This window comes from Lactuca virosa, chromosome 4, assembly GCF_052849685.1.
Source record: "Lactuca virosa cultivar CGN04683 chromosome 4, Lactuca_virosa_CGN04683_v6, whole genome shotgun sequence".
In the NCBI taxonomy this organism is placed as follows: Eukaryota; Viridiplantae; Streptophyta; class Magnoliopsida; order Asterales; family Asteraceae; genus Lactuca; species Lactuca virosa.
The window spans coordinates 512,618,607-512,635,011 of NC_136429.1; the positions used below are offsets into that span (position 1 = coordinate 512,618,607).

Sequence of the window (16,405 nt, forward strand, 5' to 3'; positions counted from 1 at the left end):
CTACTAGACACTATAATGGTAAAATATTTAAATGACTAAAGAATTTGTTTACAGGAACTTTATGATATTTTGGGTTTTCTGACTAGTTTGACCGAGTCAAAATTCGTATATTACCTTTAAGTGCCCAAGTGTATTCCCACTAACTTTTATCAATGGATGTAAAGCTCATGCAAGACTGTATGGGTTGGACCATATATGTTCATGGGTCATGCTCAATCTTACATCACAAGTCATAATTATAATAATTGGTACATTCAAACATGAATAAATGAAGTTGGAATATTTCACATACATGTTATTGCATATTTAATTTCACATTAAAGAATGAAAATTGTGTCATCTAAACATCAAAGATTGGTCCACAAATCATAAAAGCTCCATTCAAACATTAATTCGTGGGATTCAATCCAACAATGAGAGTGTAAGGATTATCTGTTTTACTATTACATGATACTTTTTAAGGGAAGATTCAAATTTCCATGGAAACATAAATATTATGCGAAGGGAGCATGGCCATGGGAATGTCAGAAAATAAGTTCTTCTGGCTAAAGTCTCCTTTCTATATAAGCCGCTCTCCTCCAATGAATACCTGTCCACATGGTCACAGCTTTGTCTACAAAGGACCATGGATCCGGTCAGATCACTTTCTTTTTCCAGCGGGTCCACAAAGACTTCTACTGGAATTAGGGTTCCGGCAACATAAAAAGAAGAAGACGACGACGGAGGTGATGGTGGTTGTTACTTGATAAGGAGTCATGATGTGCACGAGCGGTGGTAGACAAGTTAATGGAGCACTTGATGCAATCGCAGGCATAATTGGTGGGCGTACAATGGGGGTTCACTATTCACATGCATACCATTACAATATTTTAAGTTTAAAACAATCATATCCCAAAATGTTTTTTTAATCTATATAATTATAAAGAGCTTTAAGAAAAAATATTTTCTTAATAAAATCGTTTTATCATATATACCACTAATTATATATAATTTTTTTAAATTAACCAATCAAAATTTATTTCAAACACCTGCCGGGCTATTATCTTTTATTTATATCATATTTTTCTGCCGAACACACACACACATATATATATATATATATATATATATATATATATATATATATATATATATATATATATATATATATATATATATATATATATATTTCTGCAAATGAAAATTATGTAAGAGAAAGATAATGGTAAAATTTCTTAGAATCTTGAAAGTAAATCAAGTTAGTAGTTGAATTCTAAGAATTATGGACAATTAAAATGCGTCTATGATACAAAACGATGTAAGATGGTGAGTTTGAGTATTTAAATTTATATACCTTGTAGGGTATATTCACTTTGCTATATATATATATATATATATATATATATATATATATATATATATATATATATATATATATATAAAAGGTTTAATAAAAAATCATAATTGACAAGGAACGAAGGAACCAATCGTGAACGTCGAAAATTATAACAACCAATGACCTAAGGAATGGATGTAGATTTATACATTGGAGACACATACATCAAATTATACCAAAAAACTCATTTCGTTTTTTCATTTAATTTTTTTAGGCTATGGTTTTTTATCAAAAAAAAAAAAAAACCCGAATATATATTGAAATTCATAATTTTAATCTTCTTTCCGTAGACATCTATATTGATATATATATAAAACAATTTTTTTTATTTTTCGAAAAAAACCCACTTCGTTTTGTATTCTTTTTCCTAATATTTAGGTTTAGTTTTTATCCAAAAAAGTACATATACCAAAATTCCTAATTTTATCCTCTATAAATATACATTAACATGGTTATATAAAAAATTTCACATTGATTTGGTCGGAATCACATTACGAATCTAAACTGTAAATAATTTAGTTTTTAACATTCAAAATGTGAATTTGACTTATTATTTCAACTATTTGATCATTCACAAATTAATTTAATGAGATTTACTTGTGAATCAAAGTATATTACCTTGCAATTTTATAATATTTTGACATTTTGATTAATCATAAACTAGTTTTGTAAAATTCACAATTGAATTTTTTCACTTTGTGAATTTGAACTTGTATAATTCAGTTTTGAGATTTTACAATGTGAATTTGACTTACTGTTATCCACACTTTGAATCTGAACTGAATATGATTTAGTTTTTAACATTCACAATGTGAATCTGAACTAAAATTTTGGAAAAAAAATATTTTTTTATGCATCTATATGAATGTCTATTTAAAGAGTACAAAAATTATGAACTTTGATATAATTATTTTATTTTTCCGATAAAATAAACCTAAATATAAAAAAAAACAAAACGAATTGTTTATTTTGAAAATTATTTTGTAAAATTCGCAAGTGAATTTATTCACATTGTGAATCTTAATTTTATATATAATTCAGTTTTCAGTATTCACAATATGAATCTAACTTAGTATTAATTACACTGTGAATCTGAACTATATATAATTCAACTTTCAACATTCACAACGGAATTGGAGCTAACGTTTTGAAATTGTTTTTATATCAATATAAATCTATATTTATAGAGTACCACACTATGAATTTTGATATATTTATTAATTTTTTTCGATAAAAAAATAAACCTTAATTTTTTAAAAAACAAAGAAAACGAAGAGAGATTTAAAAAAAACATTTTTTATATATTAATATCAATTTGTATTTAAAAAGGACAAAAAATCATCAACATATGTATATTTGTTTTTTTTTCGATAAAAAATATGCCTAAAAAAACTAAAGAATGAAGTGGATTTTTTTGGTATTATCCGGTGCATACTTGACAATATAAACATCAACAACCCTTTTCTTGGCCATCGATTGTATTCCGAAGTGTTGGATTTGTTCTTTGTTTATTTGATTAATAATGATTCACTATTGATTTTTTTTTCTCTTTTTCTCTCTCTCTCTCTCTCTATATATATATATATATATATATATATATATATATATATATATATATATATATATATATATATATATATATATATATATCAAGGTTGTAGAAATCGCTCGACGTAGGCTAATCGGTGGACTGAGGTCAAGGGATTAATCGGCTAGGCGAGGATTAATCGGGGACCATTAATTATTAAAAAAAGTATTAAAAAATTAATAAATATAACATTAGTCATAATAATATAAGTAAACACAAATTATAACACGCAAACATGAACCTGGAACAAAGAACAACATTTTAACCACATTAGGCATTTCTTCGAGCACATTGTATGCATGTTGATAAACACAAATTATAACACACAAACATGAACTTCTTATTTCCAGTATACAAACAACTGCTTATTTCCAATATACAACCAAATAGAATCAAACCCAAACACAAATTATAAGTGATTACAAATTCACAAATTCACGAGTTCACAACCAATATATAACAAGAAGAAGGAGAAGAAGGAGCCTAAACTATTAAACTACAATCTGTTATTGTTATGTGTTTCGTGGTTTGATAGGGCAGGGGCGACTGGTCACGATGATTGAGAACGAGAACAACCAAAATTACGATGGCAGTTGATTGCTTCTCAGTGTTTCGACAAACAACAAATTAACAATCACTTCGTCTGATTCAATCGCTAACGAGAGGGAGAGAGAGAGTTGATCAGGTGAAATCGATGAATTTTTTTTTCTGGAAAGGGAACTTCTCTAACGAGGGTTTCCGGGCCAGCTTTCGCGCACAGACTAATCCCCTGCTGCAAACATGAAGCTTTTGCCTCATGCCCTGGAGTCACTGCAGGCGAACCTCCACGGCCACAAGGGCTGAGTGGTGCCAGAATTTGAACATGGGTCAATAGGTTATCCACCATATCTTCCACATGCCTTACCAAGTCATCACAACCCAAGTGGTTTGAAATCGACGAATTCCGATGAAGCGATGAGCCGATGATACATGAAGCGATGGGTGAGACTCCGTCGATTTCGAGCAGCTCTCAATTCCGACTATTTTGAGTTTGAGCAGCTCTCAATTCCGATGCTTGTTCTTCAGCCCTGTGTTTGATCCTGGATTAAAGAAAAAAAACAATCCAATATCTTAATAAAAGCATATGAAATCGTTAGAGTAGGCTTTTCCGATCAAACCGAGAATCCCAAACATCCTCTGAACATACGAATAAGAAAATAGAAGAAGAAGAGAGAATGAATTGTTGATTTTGAGTTTGAGCAACTCTCGACTCTATTAACTGTGTTTTTTCAATTGAGTATCCCACATCGTTGGTGGGATAAAAAACCAAGGGCAAACATTCCTATAAAAAAGGTAGAAGGCCTCACTGAAATTCAGATCCAACCATGCTTTGGGGGCAGCGGTCTCTTTTGAGCCCAATTTTGGGTCCGATTTTGGATCCGATTTTGGGTCCGATTTAGTCCGATTTGGACCGAATTGGACCGGCTTTGACCAGTTTTGACCGATATTGACCAATGCCGATTTTTTTACCCTCTAACCCTTATTCGTAGGCGGTTGGATGCCACCAAGCGCCTAGGCGCCGATTAATGGGCCGCCTAGACCGATTTTTACAACCATGATATATATATATATATATATATATATATATATATATATATATATATATATATATATATATATATATATAGTTCAACACATAACTAAATAGCATCGGCTAACCATATAACCACTTTTACGTCATGAGTTTAGATTGAGGGAAAACATGATAATGTTATTATAAGAGCATTTCCAAAGAAATATATTTTATTTATATTAAAAAATTGGGATGTCATCATCAATACATAAACATAAGCATAACAAAATATTACAAGCCTCTCAGTAATTAAACTAGTGACCTAATACTCCTTGAATCTCTCAGCAAAATGTGTCTTTAATATCGCTACCTGTGATACAATAAACTGAGTGGGTCAGGTTAGGCAACCTGGTGAGTACATATGGTTTTCAACCCACAATAATATAATTATTGTGTTCAATCATCAAACAATTAAACCAATTTCCCATCCCCATTATCTTCTTTATTCTTAAGGATCCACCCTAAGAATCATCTATTCTAATAGTACTAGTTCAGGGAGTCCTCCATGATACTTGTCAGTAGGTATTCTTCTATATTTATTCCTAAGGATTTGTCCTAAGGAATAGACACAAAGTCTATCGATGCCAGGGTTTATCTAATAGGCACTAAGTCCATAGCTGCTAGGGTTTATCTAATAGGCACTAAGTCCATAGCCGCCATGGTTTATCTAAGAGGCACTAAGTCTATAGCTGCCAATGTTATCCGTTAGGCACTAAGTCCATAGCTGCCAGTGTTTATCTATTAGGCACTAAGTCCATAGCTGCCAGGGTTTATCTCCTTTATTGACAACATTATTTTAGGGAGTCCACCCACAATACATGTCAATGGGGTTTTAGAGTACATCTGGTGAACACTTAGTTCAAAAACACCTACAAGTTGCGAGTCTGCTAGCGTTCCACTGGACTGTGTAGAATTGTCCGTGGTTGTCATCTATACTCTGCTAGATGACATAATCTGTAAAGTCAAGGCCTCTCATCATCTATTTCATCTTTCATCTCTCATCATTTACATCATCTTTCATCTCTCATCATCTATATCTTATTTCATCTCTGATCATCTACATCATCTTTCATCTCTCATCATCTACATCATCTTTCATCTACCCATCTTTACCCAATATATTTATATGTATAAAAATACATATACAATCTAAATAAAGTAAAACATGTATAAATCGTTCATCTAGCATAGATATCAGGAACATAAATAATAGGAAAATATAACATGTATTTATATTAAATACTTCATATCTATGTGTAAGATGAAATTAACTATGCACTCACTTGTTAAAGTGACGATTAAAAATTCAGACAACACTTTGCTTCTAGCAATTGTCTTTTCCTTTGATGTAACCTAGTATCATTATCACTAAGACTTAGTCTAATATTTATTGCGACTAATTATTCGTCTAGATTCATCATTAATTCAAAGTCTACTGATCTATAGCTGATACGAGACAACCAGGTAGGATCATATCGGAGGTAGGGTCCGTTTGGTATACAAAGTATACTGTTTGGAAATCCCACTTTAAACACCTCACTAAATCCATCCTAGACATCATCCCCATAAGTAGATCAATCAGTATAACGACTTGGAATCATTGATAAATATTGTTTATAGGTTTATAATAACAATAATGAATTTAAACATAAGTTACACTTAAAGCGTAATAAGTGTAGCTCAACTTACAGTGTTTCTAGCGAAAACTTAAAACTCCGTGTTCAGAACTTCGTCACTGAATCTTTTTTTCTAAAAAAGATTCTTGTAGAACTTCAGCGCTCACATTAGTATACTAAAACTACAGAAAGAGAAGTCGAATCACGAGGGACCGGAATGCTCGCGGATAAGAAGAGAAAGACTTTTGAATCAAGAGAATGGTGCAAGAAATATGAGAGCCTAGAGCCTCTTATTTATAGTAATTGAATTTTCAAAAACCACAATCTATAGTTACTTAAATGACTTTATAGTTATTTAAATGACTAAACACCCATTTATAATACTATTTTAAATAGATTTAACGATATTTGTATTGAACTAATGTCGAAAGTACTCAACACTAGTCTTATAACAACCGCATCGTCGATACATTTCTAATGATATATATACATATGTATATATATATATATATATATATATATATATATATATATATATATATATATATATATATGTATACGTATATATGATTTATGCTTTATTTTAATACATAAATATGCTATTATAAATTATAACTCATTCATACGAACTCCGTTTTTGACGTTGTTTATATCCACGCGTAGCTATCGACGAGATCTACAACTTTCGTTTAGACTCCGTCGACTAATTTTGACTTTATTTATAGTCCATATTTTTATAAAATTAAATAATTTAGCTAAAACCATAACTCTCTCGTACGGACTCCGTTTTTGGCATTCGTTTTCTCAAAAATTCTTATTTTAAAGAGTACCCCAATTTTCTTTTTGGTGGCTTTAGCTAAAAGTCAACCATTCTCTTCGTATCTTTTTACGTCACACATTCCTTGTGCGCAAATGACTTTTATATCTTATAAAAATCATATCTAATTCATACAGAGTCGGATTTCTATAAAATTTATATTTTCGGGATCGGGACGACGTGTACTTTCTATATATATATATATATATATATATATATATATATATATATATATATATATATATATATATATATATATATGTGTGTGTGTGTGTGTGTGTGTGTTTTGGCGAACTTATTTTTAAAATTTACAGGCGATTCGACTGATTTTTCCTATTTTATTATATTATAATAATCATGAAATACATAATATTCATATAATTCTTCTTTATTACGTCAAATATGTTACAATTCTTGACCCTAACTATTACTTTGTTTAAGATTATTTATCCTGGATAATCTTCTATAAAAAAAATCATTTTTAACGTTTATTTTATCTTAATTGACTAGCCCGAATATGCGGATGTTACACATAACGACACGATGAGTGAATATAAAAGGCATATACGGGATGACGTTGGTCCAAGAATTGTGACACCCGAAATCCTAGCCACGATGAACTTCGAACTCAAGGGACGTATCCTTAACATGCTAAACGATATCCCGTTCTTTGCGAAGAATTATGAAGATGCATACAAGCACATTAAGGAGGTTTTGGAAATACCAAATTATTTCAATGTGCCAAATGTTTATAAAGATGCAATTATGTTGAGAATGCTTCCAATCACACTAAAAGACGCGACAAAGGATTGGTTGGAGTCACTAGCACTAGGAGCCGTCACTACATGCGATAGGACGAAGGAAGAGTTCATTAAAAAAATTAAGCCCTCCTTAAAAGGTTGCTAGATTGAAGAAAAATGTCGCGAACTTCCAACAAAATGAAGGTGAATCCTTGTATGAATCATGGGAAAGATACAAAGGAATGATCCGTAATTTCCCTCAACATGATCTCAATGTGCAACAAGAGATTTCAATTTTCTATGATGGGATAAATGTGAGCACGAGACAACTTCTCGACTCTCAAGGACCAATGACAAAAAGGATCCAACTACTAACAAAGCTCTTATCGAAGAATTTGCTAAACACTCATGAGAATATCACAACCCAATAGAAAGATGTTACTAGAAGAAATGTGAGTGTGGATGAAGGAAAAGAAAATCTAGCTTAAGTTCTTGCAAAAATAGAATCAATGGATAGGAGGATCACAAAAATGGGGCAACCAATTCATGTGATACAAGTTAGATGCGATAATTGTAGTAGGCTACATCTTACTAAGGATTGTGATTTGGATGAAAATGGGAACAGGAAAGTTCAAGTTTGTGTTAGATGCATTTTATATGCATCTATTAACATATTTTTGTCAATGTTTTCTTAGAAAATGCTAACTATTTCCCTTGTTTTACTATGAATTGCGCATTTCTCATTATTTTTATAGAATGCCCATACTACTCATTTTTGTTATGATTTTCATAGCAACTTAGCACAAATTGAGAATACGACACTTTGAGGATGCGTTTGATAAAGCATTGGACTCAAATTGGTGCTTGGATCTTCTGGAGGATGCTGGGGAATTATTTTGAAGCTACTATTATGAAGGAAAAAAAGGACGTTTCACTCAAAATACACAAAACTCGATCAAATTATAGCAAAATTCGATCGTGTGAAGCCTTCGAGGATTGTTTGTCTTAATTTGAAGTCTCAGGAAGAAAAGAGAAGAGAAATTCGATTGAATTTTCCTTGAAAATTTGATCGCGTTGATGGTTCGAACTCAGAATCCCTCGAGTTTTAGTTAAATGCCAAACACAAGCATGATTTGATCGAAGTCTCGAAAAATTCGATCGTGCCTAATAGAAATTCTATCGAATTTATTACCGAGTCTTTTATATGGAAGTATAATTAGCAACATAAAATAATTATGTCACCCTAATCTTTGACCATTGGCGATTCTTGACTGCAGAGAGGCGATTTTCTGAAGATTCCAAGTGCTAAACGAAGATTCGAGGAACACAATTCGATCTGTATCATCAGTTTAGTAAGATTAAACATTCATAACCTTATTATATCATTTATAATTCGTTTTTAGCCATGTCATGCTAAAAACCCTAGATTTCAGTTTTGCAAAAGACTCAAATTTTCATGTAATTAATCATTAGGCACGTTTTTTTATTGTGTTTATTGTTTAGTTTGATCAGTTTTATGCTTAATTGAACGTTAGATTTTGATTCAATTTTTGTTGGACACTTTAATTGTTATTGAAACATTCCAGTTATCTGATTGTCTAGATCTGTAATTTTCTTATTAATCAGTAAAAGTAACAAATATTAGATTGGTTCTGTGTTAGGATTAACTCTAATATAAACTGATCAGACAAGTTGTTACGCTTCTGAGCTTGTGAGAAGTATTGGACTTTACTGGGAAATTTACACTGTATCTAATGCTACTTTTCTTAATTAAGTAAGAGCTTATTTAGTTAATTCAGTAAAAGGTAAGGTTTTATTCAAAGAGCGTGTTTTGATTAAACATTTTAGTAAAAGAAAATTGTTAGAGTTTATTAATGATTTTCCGTACCATTTTAAACAGTACACAATTCAAATAATCGTGTTGAAAGTTATTTGCATGATTAGGAGAGTCACTGCGAAACTAAAATTGATTTTACCTTTTGAATTTTACTCAAGTATTTTAATAGCGTTTTCTTTTATAAATTTTTGTTTAAATTAGTTTTAATAATCATAAAATCCTGCCATTTTAATTTATGTTAGACTAGTACGTGCCTTACGCAAGAAGGGCATAGACCTTAAGACATATCCCTGTGGATTCGACCCTACTTACTTGTACTACCCCTTAGTGCATTTGAGAAATATTTTTATTCATATTATTTATTTATTATGAGTTGCAACACACTCTTAACAAATTGGCGCCGTTGTCGGGGACACAACAAACACTAACCATTTCCTCCTTTCCCAAAGCACCCCCATCCTCGCCTTCTCACAACCTATACAAAAATTACTCACCAACACCCTCAGTTAAATCTAGAACAATAAATCATCTGATTCATACTTTGAAACAAAACCAACAATGAGTGACAACAGAGACGATAAAAAAAAATACACTCAGAGAATGGGCAACACAATAGGTTACATAACAACCTTTATGTATCACTTTTCCTGAAGCTCATAAGTTTGAGCTGAAGTCTAGATTAATCCATCTTCTCCCTACTTTTGGAGGCCTTGAGAACGAAGACGCAGACATATTTCTCAAGGAGTTCCATGTTGTATGTTCTGGGATGAATCCACATGATATTACAGAAGACCATATCAAGTTAAGGGCATTCCCCTTTTTAGTCCAGGATGCAACAAAAGAGTGGCTATACGATCTTCGTTCTGGATCTATCACCACATGGAATGAGCTGGAAAAACTTTTTCTAGAAAAATATTTTCCAGAAGAGAAAGTGTCCAATCTTTGTAAAGAGATCCTCACTATAAAACAGGGAAAAAGAGAAGCTCTTCACACCTATTGGGAGCGTTTCAAGAAGTTTTTGGTCCGATGCCCGCAACACGAGATTAGTGATTATCAGCTTTATCAGTGTTTTTGTGAAGGCTTAACACCAATGGAGAGGCAACTGATCAATGCTTTGAACGGTGGTTCACTTATAGAGATAACTCCAACTGAGATCCGGGCGTTAATAGAAAAATTGGTTTTCAAATCAAAACACTCATAAAATGAAGACGAATGGTACCCAGATCATCCAAGAAGAGTAAAAGAGATCAGCAATGCCCATCTTGAATCTCAGATATTAGAATTGACGAAGGTTGTTCTCTTACTGATGAAAGAAAAGGGTGTTTAGAAAAATGTCAAATCTTGTGGGATATGCTTGAAGACTGGGCACCGAACATACATGTGCCCAATGTTACAGGAAGACACTAATGCTGTCCAGGCCATGGGAGGTTATCAAGAACAAAAGCAGAGACAATTTGACCACCCACAACAATCAAGCTTGGGGAGGATTCCAGAACAACAACTTTCAGCAAAGGCCCCTACAAAACTACCCACAGAGACAACAATAATAGTAGCCACATGGGTTCCACCAACCTACTTTTCAGCAGAATCAACAGCAACTCAATTTTTAACAACCACCTATTCAGCAGCAAGCGAGTAGTTCCAACATGTCTCTAGAAGACATTGCTAAAATTCTAGCTACCACTACTTAAGCTTTTCATAATGAGACCAAGTCTAGTATCAAATATCTGGAGTAGCAAGTATCACAACTCGTGAACTCGATGAGCAAGATGGAAGCACAAGGAAAGTTCCCATATCAGACTGAGAAAAACCTAAAACACAATGTTTGTGTTGTAACTCTAAGAAGTGGTAAAAACTACAATGGACCAAATCAGCAGGAAGATGAAAAAGAAGAGACTGTGAATGAGCAAGAACCTAAAATAACTAAAGAGGTGCAGAAAAAAGACAAGCCTGCAGAAGCTAAGGTAAAAATCACTCATCCTTATCCTTCAAGACTAAAAAACACAAAAGAGAAGGAGGACAGAGAGATTATGGATTTCTTCATAAAAGTTGAGGTAAACATCCCACTCCTAGATGCTATAAAACAGGTACCTCATTATGAAAAATTTCTGAAAGAATTGTGTACCTCTAAAAGAAAACTGAAAAGTAACGAAACAATTAAAGTCAACGAAAATGTTTAAGATGTTTTACAAAAAAGGTTACCCCCAAAATGCAAGGATCCAGGAGTATTTACTATTCCTTTCAATTTGGGAAGTCGTTCAGTGCCTCGTGCCATATTGGACTTAGGAACCTCAATAAACGTTTTATCTTATTCAGTATATAAAACTATCAGGGTAGGGCCACCTAAAAGAATTGGTATTATATTTTAGTTAGCTGACCGTTCAATAGTACATCCAAAGGTGTGATAGAGGATGTTTTGGTCCAAGTGAATGCATTAATATTTCCACCTGACTTTTACATCTTAGATATGGGAGATGACGAATCACCGAGTTCTAGTTCTATCCTTTTGGGGAAACCATTCTTGAAAACCGTAAGAACTAAAAAAGATGTTTATGATGGTACCCTTTCTATGGAATTTGATGGTGAAGTCATCAGATTCAATATTTATGATGCCATGCATTCTCCAAATGATGATTTAACTCTTAACTTCATAGATGTAATCTAACCATTAACTACAAAATATTTTGAGATTACTAATCGTGATTCACTAGCATTAGTACTCCACATAAACATGTCTTTTTATCTAGCCCAAGTAATAACAGAAAAATATGTTGTTGAGAGGAAAGTGTAGGGAAGATCAACTCACATGGATCAGCCGAGGAAGCTCATATATGATACTCAGATTTTGAAGTTACCTGAATCTAACTCCAAACTTCTTTCTTCTATAGTGAAGGCACCCATCTTCGAGCTCAAGGCATTACCAGAATATTTGAAGTACGCATATCTTGGGGAGAAGGAAACACTTCGAGTTATCATATCAAACAAGCTGTCAGAAAAGGAAGAATCTAAGTTGATCGAAATTTTGAACCAGTACAAGAACGTGATTGGTTGGACCATAGCTGATATAAAAGGACTCAACCCATTTCTCTGCATACATAAAATTATGATGGAGGAAGATTTAAAGCCTTCTAGAGAAGGCCAACGAAGACTGAACCCACCAATGTTGGAAGTGTCAAGAAAGAGATTATGAAGCTTCCAGAAGTCGGGATAATTTATTCGAAATATGACAACAAATGGGTATGTCCAGTTCAGGTCGTTCCAAGAAATATGGAGTAACAATAGTGGAGAATAAAGAAGGAGAGTTGGTCCCGACTCGAGGTCAAAGTGTATGGCACGTCTGCATCGACTACAAAAGATTAAACACAATCACTCGTAAAGATCACTTTCGACTGCCATTCATTGATTATATGTTGGAAAGACTTGGGAAATCGCATTACTGCTGTCTAGATGAATTCTTAGGCTTCCATCAGATTCCAGTTGCTTTAGAAGATCAGGAGAAAACAACCTTCACCTACTAGTTTGGAACATTCGAGTACAGACTCATGCCTTTCGGACCCTGCAACACACCCGCCACCTTCCAAAGGTGAATGGTAAGTATTTTTTTCAGAATATGTGGAAAATATCATAGAAGTCTTTATGGACGATTTTACCGTGTAACGTCCCATTTTCACAACAAAATTTTTTCGTTTTATTAAGGTAAAACTCCGTATTATAAAATCTGTATTAAGAAAACCATTTGTTCCAAATTACATTTGTTGAAAATCAGAGTAATATAATAATACAGAATCTTCATTGCTGCTGATGAATGTATACATCCACGCCTTCTCCTTCCTACGATAACCGATGATACTTGGAAAACAATAACAGGCGAGTAAGCATGAAGCTTAGTGAGTTCCCCCAAAATACCCCACACAACAAACAAACAAGCATGCATATAGGGTCCTCAGTTATCAGACTGGAATACCCCCGACCCATAGTCTCCTGACTGGAATGCCCTGGGTTTGTTAGCCTGCTGCCTCTGTGCCTACGAATTATAGCCGGCCCGCACCTGGTCTTTTGGCCTACAACACACAATAGGATCGCCACAACCTCATCCGCCAGAATATGTTGACATATAAATTAAGAATCAAGGATCAATTAGGCACATAATAAAAGTAAATATCAATGATACAGCTCACTACCTTCTACTAGACCTCTCACAACATATTGCTCCACTACCAGCTAATCTCCATGGAATACATAGTGATAAGTAACCATAGGTGAGATAGCCATCTGAACAGATGATCCTACTCTAGAGCCACAACCAAACAAGGAACATGCAAGAAAGCCTAGATCAAGAGTTCTCAAGCTATCCTACATGACTACATACGACCCTAGGGTACTCAACTAGACGATAGCCAGCCTACTAGTACTCTAACCAGCATACCACTACTGCTTCATCCTAACACACAAGGATATATATAAATCTAGCAGATCACTACATCATAGAAACATCCTATACACCAGGATACATAACCAAATCTCCAAGGAATGCCTAACCATATGTACCTAGAGGTGAGATAGACACTCAGATAGATGATCCTACTCTTGAGTCACAACCAAATAAGGAACAGGCAATAAAGCCTATATCAATAGTCCTTAGTATATCCTACGTGACTATATACAATCCCTAGGGGATACATCTACTAAATGATAACCAAAACTAGTGGGCCGACGTTGGTGCCTTCGACCCACGGGTATAGTGAGGAAAACTCACCTGAATCAAAGAACCTAAAAACACTGTGACACACTCCTCTTTCTGCATTTCTTACTCCTACGAGCCTTCTAGCGCTAAAACATGGAAGAATCTTAATCAACAGCCCAAATCCTTCAAGTTTGACCCAAAGTCAAACTAGTCAAAAAAGTTATCTGTCAGCGGTCAACAAAAGTCAACAGTCAACTACCCCTCACGACGTGACACTCTATTCGTCATCACTAAAGGAAAAAAATATTCACATCCTTCATTCCTCACGACATGACAGACATATCGTTACGTCGTGAGAATTGCCTGAATGACATTTTAATAAATAAAACCCATTAATTGATTAAGCTGCTTATCCATCTTCTCCAAAAGGCTTGCTAACATCCCAAGAACCATAAAAATCGATGCATTATGGTCTTGCATGTCCAATGCAAGACTTGAGCTCAAAATTGGGAATTTATGAAAAAAGGAGGTCAAAACTTAAGCATGAGCTCAAACATCACCCAAACTTCAGATCCACCACATATAATTACCAAGGGACTCTAAGGACCCATAAAGTTGCTAACTTTATGGAGTACCAACATTCTAACTCATCTAACCATGGATAATCATGCATAAAAACTTAGATCTAGCATCATGGAATCATAAATCTTGAATCTTGGTTACTCACAAAGGTCCACAGATGTTGCTAGAAGGTGAAAAGGAAGCTTCCAAGCTGGATCTATGCTCCAAAAGTGGTCCCTTCTTCTTCAAGCCACAAAAATACCATCAAAAGCTCAAAAATCACAAGGAGATGCTAGGGTTAGGGCTTTTCTGTGTTTGAGGATGAAGGAGGCTGTTAATGAACCCTAAAATGAAGTTTATGGGCTTTAAATAGGAAGAAAACCCTAAAAGATCATGGTCTTGGGCTGCATCGCATTTCACATTGTGAGCACTTATGTATCATGTCATGTGCTCAGTTAAATCAACATTTTTCATTTAATCACTTGTCATGTCGTGACCTCTCTATGGTCACTTTGTGACACCTGGTTTTACCTAAAAACCATGCCTTTAACTCCTTGAAGCCTTAAACCGATCCGTTCTGGAAACTGGGTGTTACATACTGTCTATGGAGACTCCTTTGATATCTGTCTTAAAAACCTCATAAAAATTCTTCAAATATGTATTGAAACTGACCGAGTCTTAAACTTTGAAAAGCATCATTTTATGGTTGACCAAGGTCTAAGTTTGGGTCATGTAGTGTCAAAAAGAGGTTTAGAAGTAGACAAAGCTAAAATAGATATTATCAAAAGCGTACCCTACCTGAGGAGTGTTTGGGAAGTGCATTCTTTTCTTGGCCATGTAGAAATTTACAAGAGGTTTATTAAAGACTTTTCCAAGATCACAATGCCCATGTGTCAACTACTGCAAAGAAATGCAGAGTTTGACTTTACTGAAGACTTCAAGAAAGCTTTTGACTTGCTAAAAATTCTACTCACTTCAGCTCCGATAATTAAGCCACCGAATTGGAGTCTACCTTTCAAGATTATGTGTGACGCGATAAATAATGTTGTTGGAGCCATCTTGGGACAAAAGAAAGAGTGGGTGCCCCATTTTATTTATTATGCCTCAAAAACTTTGGACAACGCACAAGCAAAGTACTCTATAATAGAAAAAGAGCGGTTGTACATTGTTTTCACGCTAGATAAGTTCAAACAATACTTGCTAGGGACAAAAGTTATTATTTTTCTAACCACGCAGCCATTCAGTATCTCCTCACAAAAAAAGATTCAAAGACAAGGTTGTTCAAATGGATAATGCTGCTGCAAGAATTCAACATAGGGATTAGAGACAAGAGCTAGAAAGAAAGTTTGGTAGCTGATCACTTGAGCCGACTTAGCCCGCCAGAAGACCCAACACCGATCCACAAAACTTTTCCAGAAGAGCAACTTCTCGTTGTCTAGAATCCACCATGGTTTGCTGATATAATGAATTATCTGGTTTCCAAAGAACTTCCTTCAAATCTTACTCGAGCTCAGAAAGACAAAATAAAGAAGGAGGCGAAAAAATATGTTTGGGACAAGATCTACCTATGGAAAT

General features: G+C 34.0%; 1 non-coding gene and 1 pseudogene across 1 annotated transcript; one reads left to right on the top strand and one right to left on the bottom strand.

The window, feature by feature from the left end:
• The window catches only part of LOC145107049 (uncharacterized), a 161,034-nt pseudogene extending 144,867 nt beyond the window's left edge, over window positions 1–16,167 (top strand).
• LOC145110267 (small nucleolar RNA R71) lies at window positions 7,913–8,019 on the bottom strand. Its single transcript, XR_013709649.1, has one exon. It is a non-coding gene; the product is annotated as a small nucleolar RNA R71 (small nucleolar RNA).
• Window positions 16,168–16,405: the final 238 nt, after the last annotated feature.